The sequence below is a fragment of the Manis javanica genome, chromosome 3 (assembly GCF_040802235.1).
Source record: "Manis javanica isolate MJ-LG chromosome 3, MJ_LKY, whole genome shotgun sequence".
NCBI lineage: Eukaryota > Metazoa > Chordata > Mammalia > Pholidota > Manidae > Manis > Manis javanica.
The window spans coordinates 178,506,684-178,516,326 of record NC_133158.1 but is presented as its reverse complement, the minus strand read 5'-3'; the positions used below and the strand labels follow the sequence as shown (position 1 = coordinate 178,516,326).

At 45.7% G+C, this 9,643-nt stretch overlaps 1 long non-coding RNA gene across 2 annotated transcripts; it reads right to left on the bottom strand.

Moving 5' to 3' along the window:
- Positions 1-797: 797 nt before the first annotated feature.
- Positions 798-7,646, bottom strand: LOC118967974 (uncharacterized). 2 transcript variants are annotated; one of them, XR_005055346.2, is made up of 4 exons: positions 7,245-7,646; positions 6,900-7,002; positions 2,965-3,026; positions 798-2,192 (listed from the first exon to the last, which is right to left on the bottom strand). It is a non-coding gene; the product is annotated as an uncharacterized lncRNA (long non-coding RNA). The 2 variants fall into 2 exon arrangements; XR_005055347.2 differs by having other exon boundaries at positions 6,900-6,999.
- Positions 7,647-9,643: the final 1,997 nt, after the last annotated feature.

Here is a 9,643-nt window from a genome sequence, read left to right as displayed (position 1 = left end):
ATGGAAAGGGGAAAATGATAAATCCAAGATTACAGCTGGAGACTTCAGCATGCCTCTCTCAGGATTCAGCAGAACAAGTGAGCAGAATATCATCCAGGATGAAAAAGACATAAACAATAGCAAAACAACTTGAGCTAATTGATATTTATAGAAAATTCTTTCCCTCCACAAAAGGGAAAACATTCATCTTAGGTGCACGTGAAATATTCACCAAAACAGACTACATCCTGGGTCATAAAACAAACTTTAACAAATTTGACAGAATTGAAATCATACAAAACATAATCCCTGACCACAATAGAAAAATCAAAAGAAGCCATCCTGCATGATGACACAATACTTCACACCCACCAGGATGGCTGTGATCAAAGGCACAGAAAGTACTAAGTGTTGGTGAAGATGTGGAGTGACTGAACCCTCATACACTGCAGGTGGGAATGCAAAAGGAGTGGTCACTTTGGACAACAGTTGGCAGTTCCTCAAAAAGCTAAACATATTGTTTCTATATGACTAGCCGGTCTACCTCTAGGAGAATTAAAAACATGTTTGTACAAAAATATGTATATGAATGTCTGTAGCACCATTATTTATGTCACAAAATGGAAAACCCAAATGTCTGTCAATCGATGAATGGATTTTTAAAATGTGGGATATCCATACAATGGGATATTATTTGTCAATAAAAAGGATTCATGTTACAGCATGGATGAACCTTGACAACATTATGCTACATGAAAGAAGCCAGACACAAAAGGCGATATATTACTTTTTTTCATATATTATTTTTTATTCAGGTATCATTGATATACAATCTTATGAAGGTTTCACATGAGCAACATTGTAGTTTCAACATTCACCCATATTATCAAGTCCCTTCACACAACCCACTGCAGTCACTGTCCATCACCTAGTAAGATGCTATAGGGTCACTATTTGTGTTCTTTGTGCTGTACTGCCTTCCCCGTGACCTACCTATATTATGTGTGCTAATTAGAGTCTCCCTTAATCCCCTTCTCCTTCCTCACCCCCTTCCCTTTGGTAACCACTAGTGCCTTCTTGGAGTCTGTTAGTCTGCTACTGTTTTATTTTAAAAGGCCTTATATGCATGACTCCATTTAAAAGAAATGTCCAGAATAGGCAAATCCATAGAGAGAAAAAATAGATTACTGGTTGCCTATGGCAGGTAGAACAGGAAGAATGGTGAGTGACTGCTAAGGTGTATGCATTTTCTTTTTCGAGTGGTGAAAATGTTCTAAAACTAGATTGTGGTGATGGTCATACAACTCTGAATACATACCCACTGGGCTGTACACTTTGGGTGAATTTTCTGGCATGTGAATGTCAATGAAGCTCTTAAAAACTATAGGGGATTAGGTAAAAATATTATGGTAAAAGTATACAATGGATTACTCTGCAACTACTTAAATTAACAATGTGATTTATATACATTGATATGGGAAGTTATCCAGGGTATAGTAAATGAGGGAAAAGTAGGTTATAACTCATTATGACATGATCTTAATTTTATGGAAATAAGCAAAATGCATGTGTGTATGTCTGTGTGTATGCAGAAAATAAAGCTGGGAAGGATATATATTAAGAGTAATTTTCATGGAGTACCACATAATAAACTATTCTTTCTCAATTTTTTTATTTCATCTTGGAAAAAGTAATAAAATCACATGGTATAAAAATCAAAAGCTCTAAAAGACTGTCTAATAAAAAATTCCTTCCAAGCCATTTATTCTCCTTCCAGAGAGCCGCCAGCATTACCAGTCGCCTGCGCATCCTTTGGGGGAACTAGACGTAAGCAGTGGGTGCTCTGTACCCTGTGCAGCACTTTACTTTCATGTGTTACATGAATCTTGTCCACACTGAGATGAAACAGGAATCCTTCAATGGTATTTTTATGACTCTGCATTCTGTAGATGTATCATTAGGAAGATTCTTTATACTGAGGAATTTTCTCATTTGTTTTTGCATTTAGCAGGTATTTCACTTGTAATTGGAAAGAAATGAAACTTCTTCTCCAAAAGAAGTACATGTACTGAGGATTCAAACCAAAGGAGAGTGAGTCCCCAGGAGAGTGGCTACATGAGCACCCAGAGGAGAAGAAGGAGACACGCTAGAGGTGAAAGCAGGATGGCACGGTGGGATCGCCCTCCACGGCCAGGCAGGGAACCGGACAGAAGCTGGAGCCAGAAAAGAAAGATAGCATTTAAGAGTCATTCCTTCTCCATTTTTCCACTTTTAATCTTCCCAAATATGAGGAGAATTTGAAATTTACTGGGAACAGTGGAGCCAGAATTCATTCCTCAAGGGCTGTCTGCCTTCACTTGCTCATAGCCCTCTTTCTCTGCTCTCCAGTCCAGCCCTTAATAGGACTTGGGTCCTTGCCCACAGGGCAGTGGGGTGCAGAGAGCCCTTTGGGGACCTTCTATTTTACTTTTTCTAGAGTTTCTTGGGTCATTTAACCTATACTCGGCAGGAGCTTTAGAAACTGCCTGGTTTCGATTCCTGCTTCCCTATTCCTAGCTGTGTGACCTTGAATGAGTTACCCAGTATTTCTGTGTCTTGGTTTCCTATCTCTCCAGCAGGAAGTCAAAGGGACTATTTAGCTGTCATCGTCATGCTGTTACTGAAGGAGGGCTGCAAGATGACATTCCATGTGCTGGCTGCCTTCAGCCCTCAAGGGGGCAGAGAGAAGGTTCGATTGTGTGGAGAGAGGGGCTAAGGGATAGGGGCATGCAGGACCCCTTTGGTGAATGAAGTCTCCCTTCTCCTTGAGGGACTCACTGGTCCCCCATGGCCTTCTTGTCCTCTATTTGATCAGCCTGTGGAAGGCATTTCCTGCTGCCCTCCCTGCCCACATCCAGCCACTCCACAGGTTGGCACCCACCAGGTCTGCTGGGAGTGGGGCTAGAAAAGAAGAAAGGAAGAGATTCTTATAATGATGGCTCTTACTGTGCAAAGGCCAGCTCCAGGTTAAGATCATGTCCAGGACCTTGATTTTTTTTGTTTGTTCACTGCTTCAAAACAAAATAAAATTAAATCAAGACAAAACAGAATAGAACCCCACAGGCCTTGCGGGTGTCCTACAACTTTCCTACTGTTTCCTCAAAAGAGCTCTTCTCTTCCCAGTCCCTCCCAGCCCATCCCCAACTTTTTTGGGCTCTAATCTGCCAGAACCTCATCTCAGGGATGTCCTGCGTTGCTGGCCCCCAGCTGACCGCCATGCTGGGCCTGCCACTGTTCCACACAAACAAATTTCTTTCCATTAGTGAGCTGGTTTCTTTGCAAATATTCTTACCCCTTATGCTTCCAGGCCCGTCTGCCCACAACCCAGGCCTCTGCACCCTGGGCCAGTGACTCAGAGGTTACAGCAAGAGTCACCTCCAGCCCTTCCTCTGGGCTGAGCACCAACCCTCAGCTCCTGGGTCCTGGGCCTGGACCAGCAAGTGGCCGTGGTGAGAGTTCAGCCTGCCTCCCTGGACCAAGTTTACTGGGAATTTCTGATTAATAAGTTATCAGATAGGAAAATGAGTCCTAAGCCCCAACAACTCAGGTGAGGAAGAAATTAAACTTCTGGAAGTTGGCCCAGAATAAGTACAACACATTTTCTTCCACAGGAATTTATGCTTGACCAAGCTCAGAGGGAGGAATCATCTTGTGGTGACCCGGTCTAGAGCAGAAGGCAAGGGCTCTCAGGACCCCTTGTTCCAATGGAAACAACCCCAAGTATGCACAGGAATTTTCCCTTGAGCATTTCTAAGGGCTTTATAAACAACAGTGAGTCTTCAACAGTAGTCTTCCGAGAGAGGTAGATAGGCAGGGGGCTTCTTTCTTTGCAGATGGAGGTGCCAAGCTGGGAAGTGATTTGTTTGAGAGTATGAAATGCTAATGACCAAGACAGGGAATGCTTCTCCAAGCACCTGACTGCATCCACAATTTTTTGATACTGACAAACCACTTATTTGAAATAATGCAGACTAATAGCATTTATTAAGCACCTTTTTAGGATGGATCTTGGGGAAAATGCTTTGCACAAATCATCCTCACAGTATTAATAATGTTGGTACCATTACCATGCCCATTTTACTGATGAGGAAACCGACGGTCAGAGAGGTTCCCCTGGTCACTTAAGTGAAGGAACTAAGATTGTAACCCAGCCCTCTCTCTGCCAAAGCCAGTGCCTTCCCTCTGTTCTACTCCTCAGTCTAGCCAGCCACTTTAAACATGCATCAACAACCTCAAAAATGTTCTAGCTCTTTGCTCCAATAGTCCCACTCCTGGTAACCTGTCCTCATGAAATAATTTTAAATGCAGAATAAGTGTCTTGCAGTTTAACATGGTCAATAACACACTGGTGTGTACCCCACTCCTTCCCTACATCCCACTGAAGTGATGGAAGAAATACAGAAATAAAAAATTAATTTCTAGTGGTTGTGGGCAGCCAGGAGGAACAGGATCATCATTTTGCCAGTGTTTCTTCAATTCAGGGAAGTTTCCTTTGATTATTTCTTTTCCTTCTCTGAGAATCGTATTAGATGAATGTTCAAACTTCCAGACCTGTGTCATTTAATTGTCCCCTCATACTTCCCACATCTTTTCCCATTTGTGTGCCCTTTCTGATAGAAACCTCAGCCAGATTTTACAAGTAATAACTTGCTCTTCAGCAAGTTGTTCCTTTCTCAACAATTTTTTAAAATTTTCAAAGTCAGACTTTTATTTCCATTATCTCCAAGTGTTTCTGTTTTCATATCAGCCTGCTCGCCTATTGATGTAATGGTTCTTCAGTTCCTCTGGGGGTATTAATTGTATTTGCAAATAACAAAGTCTCCTTACATTTGCTCTGTTAACTTGTTTCCTTGGGTGCTGGGCCCAAAGACCTGTCCGACTAAGACCCTGCCTTTCCTGATGTTAGCTCTTAAATATTTTGCTTTCCTGCTCTCTTTTGCCCTCACATCAGCAAGGAATTTAAAGCTTGATGATCCAAGAGTTGTCTACGGTGTAGGGAAATAGTGTTTCTACACACTTTCAGCAAGAGTGTAAATTGATAGTCATTTGGGGGTGATTTGGCAATATCTTTAAAATGCAAATATATGTGACCTTTAATTTAACCATTCCCCTTTTAGTCCTGAACTCTAGAGAAATACTCATCTGTGTGTTCACTGCAACTTTGTTTGCAAATGTGAAGACCAGAAACATACGAAAAGATTATCAGTTGGGGAATGATCCAATAAACACTATGAAATTCCATGACCCAGTTGAAAACAATGAGATACTGACTTGTACTGCTATGAAAAGATCCCTCAGAAGTGTTCATTGAAAAAAAAAATTGTAGAGCAATACATACAGTGGTCTACATAAAAACACATAAGCCCACAAACAAAATCTGTATTTCTATAGGTATTACATATGTGAATAAATCATAGCTAACAGTGAAGGTTAAAGTCCAGACCAATGGACGCTGCTATCTCCGGGCAGTCATTGAGATTACAAGGATATTAATGGAGATTCATTGTTTAAATGTTAATAAGATTATATTAATGTACACAATTTAAAATAAAACTTCTCAAGACAAACAAATAGCCGAGGGAGATGTGTTCAGTCCTCCAGAACAGGCACCAGCCCTAGGTTCTTGCCAAAAGGCAAGTCCCTAGAGTCTGACGTGAGCTCAGTGTTGGGGCCATCAGCTCACCACATCAGTGTGCATTGGGGGATCCCCCACAGAGTGTACAACCACAGAGGATGGAGTGGGGCTGAAGTAGGACTGTTGGAGTTCAGGACTCAAGAACTCTTTCCCAAAGCCCTGTTCTCACCAGGAAGGACACTTCCAACTCTACTTAAAGAGATTTTTAAACTCATTTAACCTCAAAAACATTTCCCCCTATTCTCATCTCTCATAATCCGTAGGAGGAGTGCTCCATGGTCAAATAAGTTGGGAACTGCTCCATAAATATAAACATTAGGATACACATTAGGATGTGAGAGGCCCAGAAGCCGTAATTCAGGCACCTGCTGCTCAATTTCATTCCCCCTAAACTTACTTGACTATGGGACCACCACACCATTTCCCTCATAATAGCAATAAACATCCTTGGAAACCACTTTAGGAAATACCGTGCTGCCTCTCCCCACTTTGCCTACATAGTGATGGGACAAGTGCGGGGGCTTTGCACAGGTGCTCGGGGAGTCAAGGCGGTGGGGGACAACGTGCTGGCATGATAATGGCTCTTCCCATAGACCTCTACACCAGTCTTTACACCTCTTGGGGTTGCCTGTGCGCACAGGGAGTTTAGATTCAAACTCAGGCCCCTGGAGCACCTGGAGGGACGCCACCAGGGTCCCAGGGCAGGTGCCAGCACTCCCCAGACGCTGGGGCAGCATTGGGTGAGGCGGGGCCCCGGCCTTGATGCCTTCCTGGGCAGGGCACACAGACACAGGAGCCTGGAGAAGAGCAGGAAACTCCCCTCCAGAAACACCTGAGCGAGCGTGGAGGTCTCCATGGCAATGGAAGCTAGCAGTGGAATAGGGCTGCTGTGTTAACGGGAGCCCACTGTACCCACTAAGTGGGGAAAACCTAGTTATTTTTTAAAAGGTGGTTGTAGGTTGTTCTGGAGTCTAGGGCTCTTCTGTCCAACATAGTTACTACCAGCCTCACGTGGTTACCACACACATAAAGCTGGGTTAGCCTGAGTTGAGGTGTGCTATAAGTGCAAAATACATACCAGATTTAAAATATCTTGTTAAATAACAGAATTAAAATATCTTATTAATAATTCTAAATTAACATTATTAAGAATAGTGCATTTTAATTTTAAATTATACTTTAAATGTTGACATGATAATATTTGGGGTATATTGGGTTAAATAGAACATATTAAAATTAATCTCACCTTTTCTTTAAATTTTTTCATGTAGCAACTGGAAAATTTAACGCCACATATATCTGGTTCAGTGTGTATTTCTCTGGGGTGGCATGGATTTAGCAGGGATCTGCTGGAGAGAAAACAGTCCTCTAGTTTGAGAGAACAGCTATTGGACCCAGACTTGTGGGAGACTTTGAGGCAAATGGGATCTCAACTGCTTTGTATAGGAAAGGAGAAGAAAGGGAAAGTAAAGTTTAGGATGAGGACAGGCGAGTGTGGCCCAGGGACGGGGCCAGGGGAGAGAGGAAATGGAGAAGCCCAGCGACACGGCAGCAGAGACCAGGGAGACGTGGCTGAGGAAGTCTGCCCTACCTGAGGCGGGGCCAGCAGCGAGTTTTGCCAGCAGTGATGTCTGCTGACAAATCTTCAGTGAGTTCTCATTCCATGCCATAACGTCGCCTGCACTCCCCACCGCCCGAGGACAGGCTGTGTGGGGCTGGGGAGCCGTGTCCACGGCTGGGCAAAGCAGGTGGGGTGAGGACAATGATGTGCTCAGTGACGGCCTGGGAGCCCCGGGCGAAGAGGGAGGTAGAGATGACAGCTTCCAGGAGAAGGCACCCCCCGGGAGTCCGTGCAAATGCACGCAGAGCACTGGTACTGCCGGCAGGAGGCGCGAGGCGGCTCAAGATTTTCCTGTAGTGTTTGTGGGAAGCATTGCCCCAGCAGGCCTGTGGACAGAGGGCCCTAGGTCACATCACACCAAGACACAGTCGCGGCCCTGGGCGTGTGAGGGGCTCCACGGCAGTGCGGGCTGGGAAGGTGAGGAAGCAGGACAAAGAAATGTCTAAAGCCACACTAGCGAGCAGTGGGGAAAGATCTCCAGGACAGCTGTCAGGTGGCCAAAGGGGCAAGGCTGGAGCAGGCTCCACATGCCCCTCCTGAGACACCCCACCCTACTCAGCCTGCTCTGTCTCAGGAAGCTGGCCTTGTAAAGTCTCCACACACAGGCCTCCTTCCTATGTCCGGTGAGGGCGGGCCAGTGGGGGCCTTGCAGAAGGCCCAGAGGGTGGGAGGGAGCAAGGGCAAGGTATTTGAGCCTGGGTCCCTCTCCACAAAGTCCTCTCTCCCTCCCTCCCCTTCCCTTCCTCCCCCACCCCCTGCACGCTCTGCTCCTCACAGTCACCAGCCCCGGGATATCCACCTTCCTTTTGCTTCTGCCACACCCTGTCCACACCTTGTCAACAGTTTCTTACGGACTCTCCCTCAGCTTGGTGCACCACTGGCTTCCACACGGACCCTGGCTGACAGACAGGGCATACACCATGTGCTCACTTCTGCACACTTCAGGAGGAAGCAGACTGAAAATGCGTATTTGAATTTGCATAAAGAAACTAGAAGGATACATAAGAAACTGTACAGGTACTAGGGGTACAGTGGGAAGAAAGGGTGACCCCGGGCAGAGCAGAGCAAGATGTCTCATTGCATCTAATTTCTATTACTTTGATTTTGAACCATGTGAATTACTATCAGGTGGAATGAAACTGGAAAGAATCGTCTCTACCCCAGGTAGAATTATTGGAGGAATCAGTTTAATACTGTGTAGACCTTCCACTGGGGAAGCTCCAAATCTTGAGCCAGAAAAGCCATGGCACAGAAGGAAGCAGCTTCTCCAAGTTGGCTCCATGAAAAAGGGCCACAGCCAGAGCACCACCTGCCTCTCTCCCTCCTCCTGTTTTTCTAGGGCTCTGGCCTCAGCCACCAGTATCCTCGCAGTTGTGCCATGGGGATTTGTAAAGAGAAGAGATCACAAAACCAAATTATGTAAGAAGTCGGCCAGGACAACATGGGAACCTAGAAGAGCAGCATTTCTGGAGCGATGGACCCAGTTCTGCCCACTCTAGCCCTGAGAGGTGCTATTCTGTCTGTGATTTTGCTACCAGAAGCTTCCAAAAGGGTCAGCAAGGTCCATTCCTTTGGCTGATTTGCCATGAGAAATGCCCCAGGCATGTGGCCTGAGCTTGGAGAATATACACCCTCTACCCTATTTGCGCACCCGCTCCTTGTGTCTCCCCTGGGCCTCCAATAACTGAGACACAGATGCAGAGTTCAGAACCACCCTGGGAGAGGCGCCTCCTGCAACCTGGGACCTCAACCTCCCATAAAGAGAACTTCGACCTTTGCTATTTCTCATCTGGTTTGTGGCATAGTCAGACGAAGTGCATGGGAACAAAGCTTGCAGTCATAAAACTTAGTGCTTATTCCCTCATTAATTCTCTGAGTCACTATTACGAGGCAGGGAGAGGCCAGATGCTATTACACAGCCTTTTAGCCGTAACTGTGGGGTAATGACCTGCCTAGTGTCATGCATGAGTCATGAGCAGAGTAGGAACTGAATCCTGATCTCTGGACCCTGGCACAACACCAGCTCCTGGCCCTTAGCAGTGAGGGAGGTCTGGCGTGTGTGCTACACAGCCCCCGAGGGCGCCTCCCCTCCTTTTCACAGCTCCCTGAGGGCTCTGAGACAGAGAAGGCACGGATGCACAGGTCACCTAGCTCTTCCCTAGGCAGTGTGATCTCAAGTTCAGGAGCAGTTTCCTCCCGCATGGGTCCAATGCTGCCCAAATAGCCACCATTTAGTCTCCCTGTGGGGGTGGGGCTCAGTGCATGGCAGCATTTGTCTTCCGGGCCCAAGACATTAGGTCATTAGGTAAATACTGACGAGTGCCAGCCTGGGCTTTCCTGAAGCATCGTCTCTGGGCCTCGGTAAAACA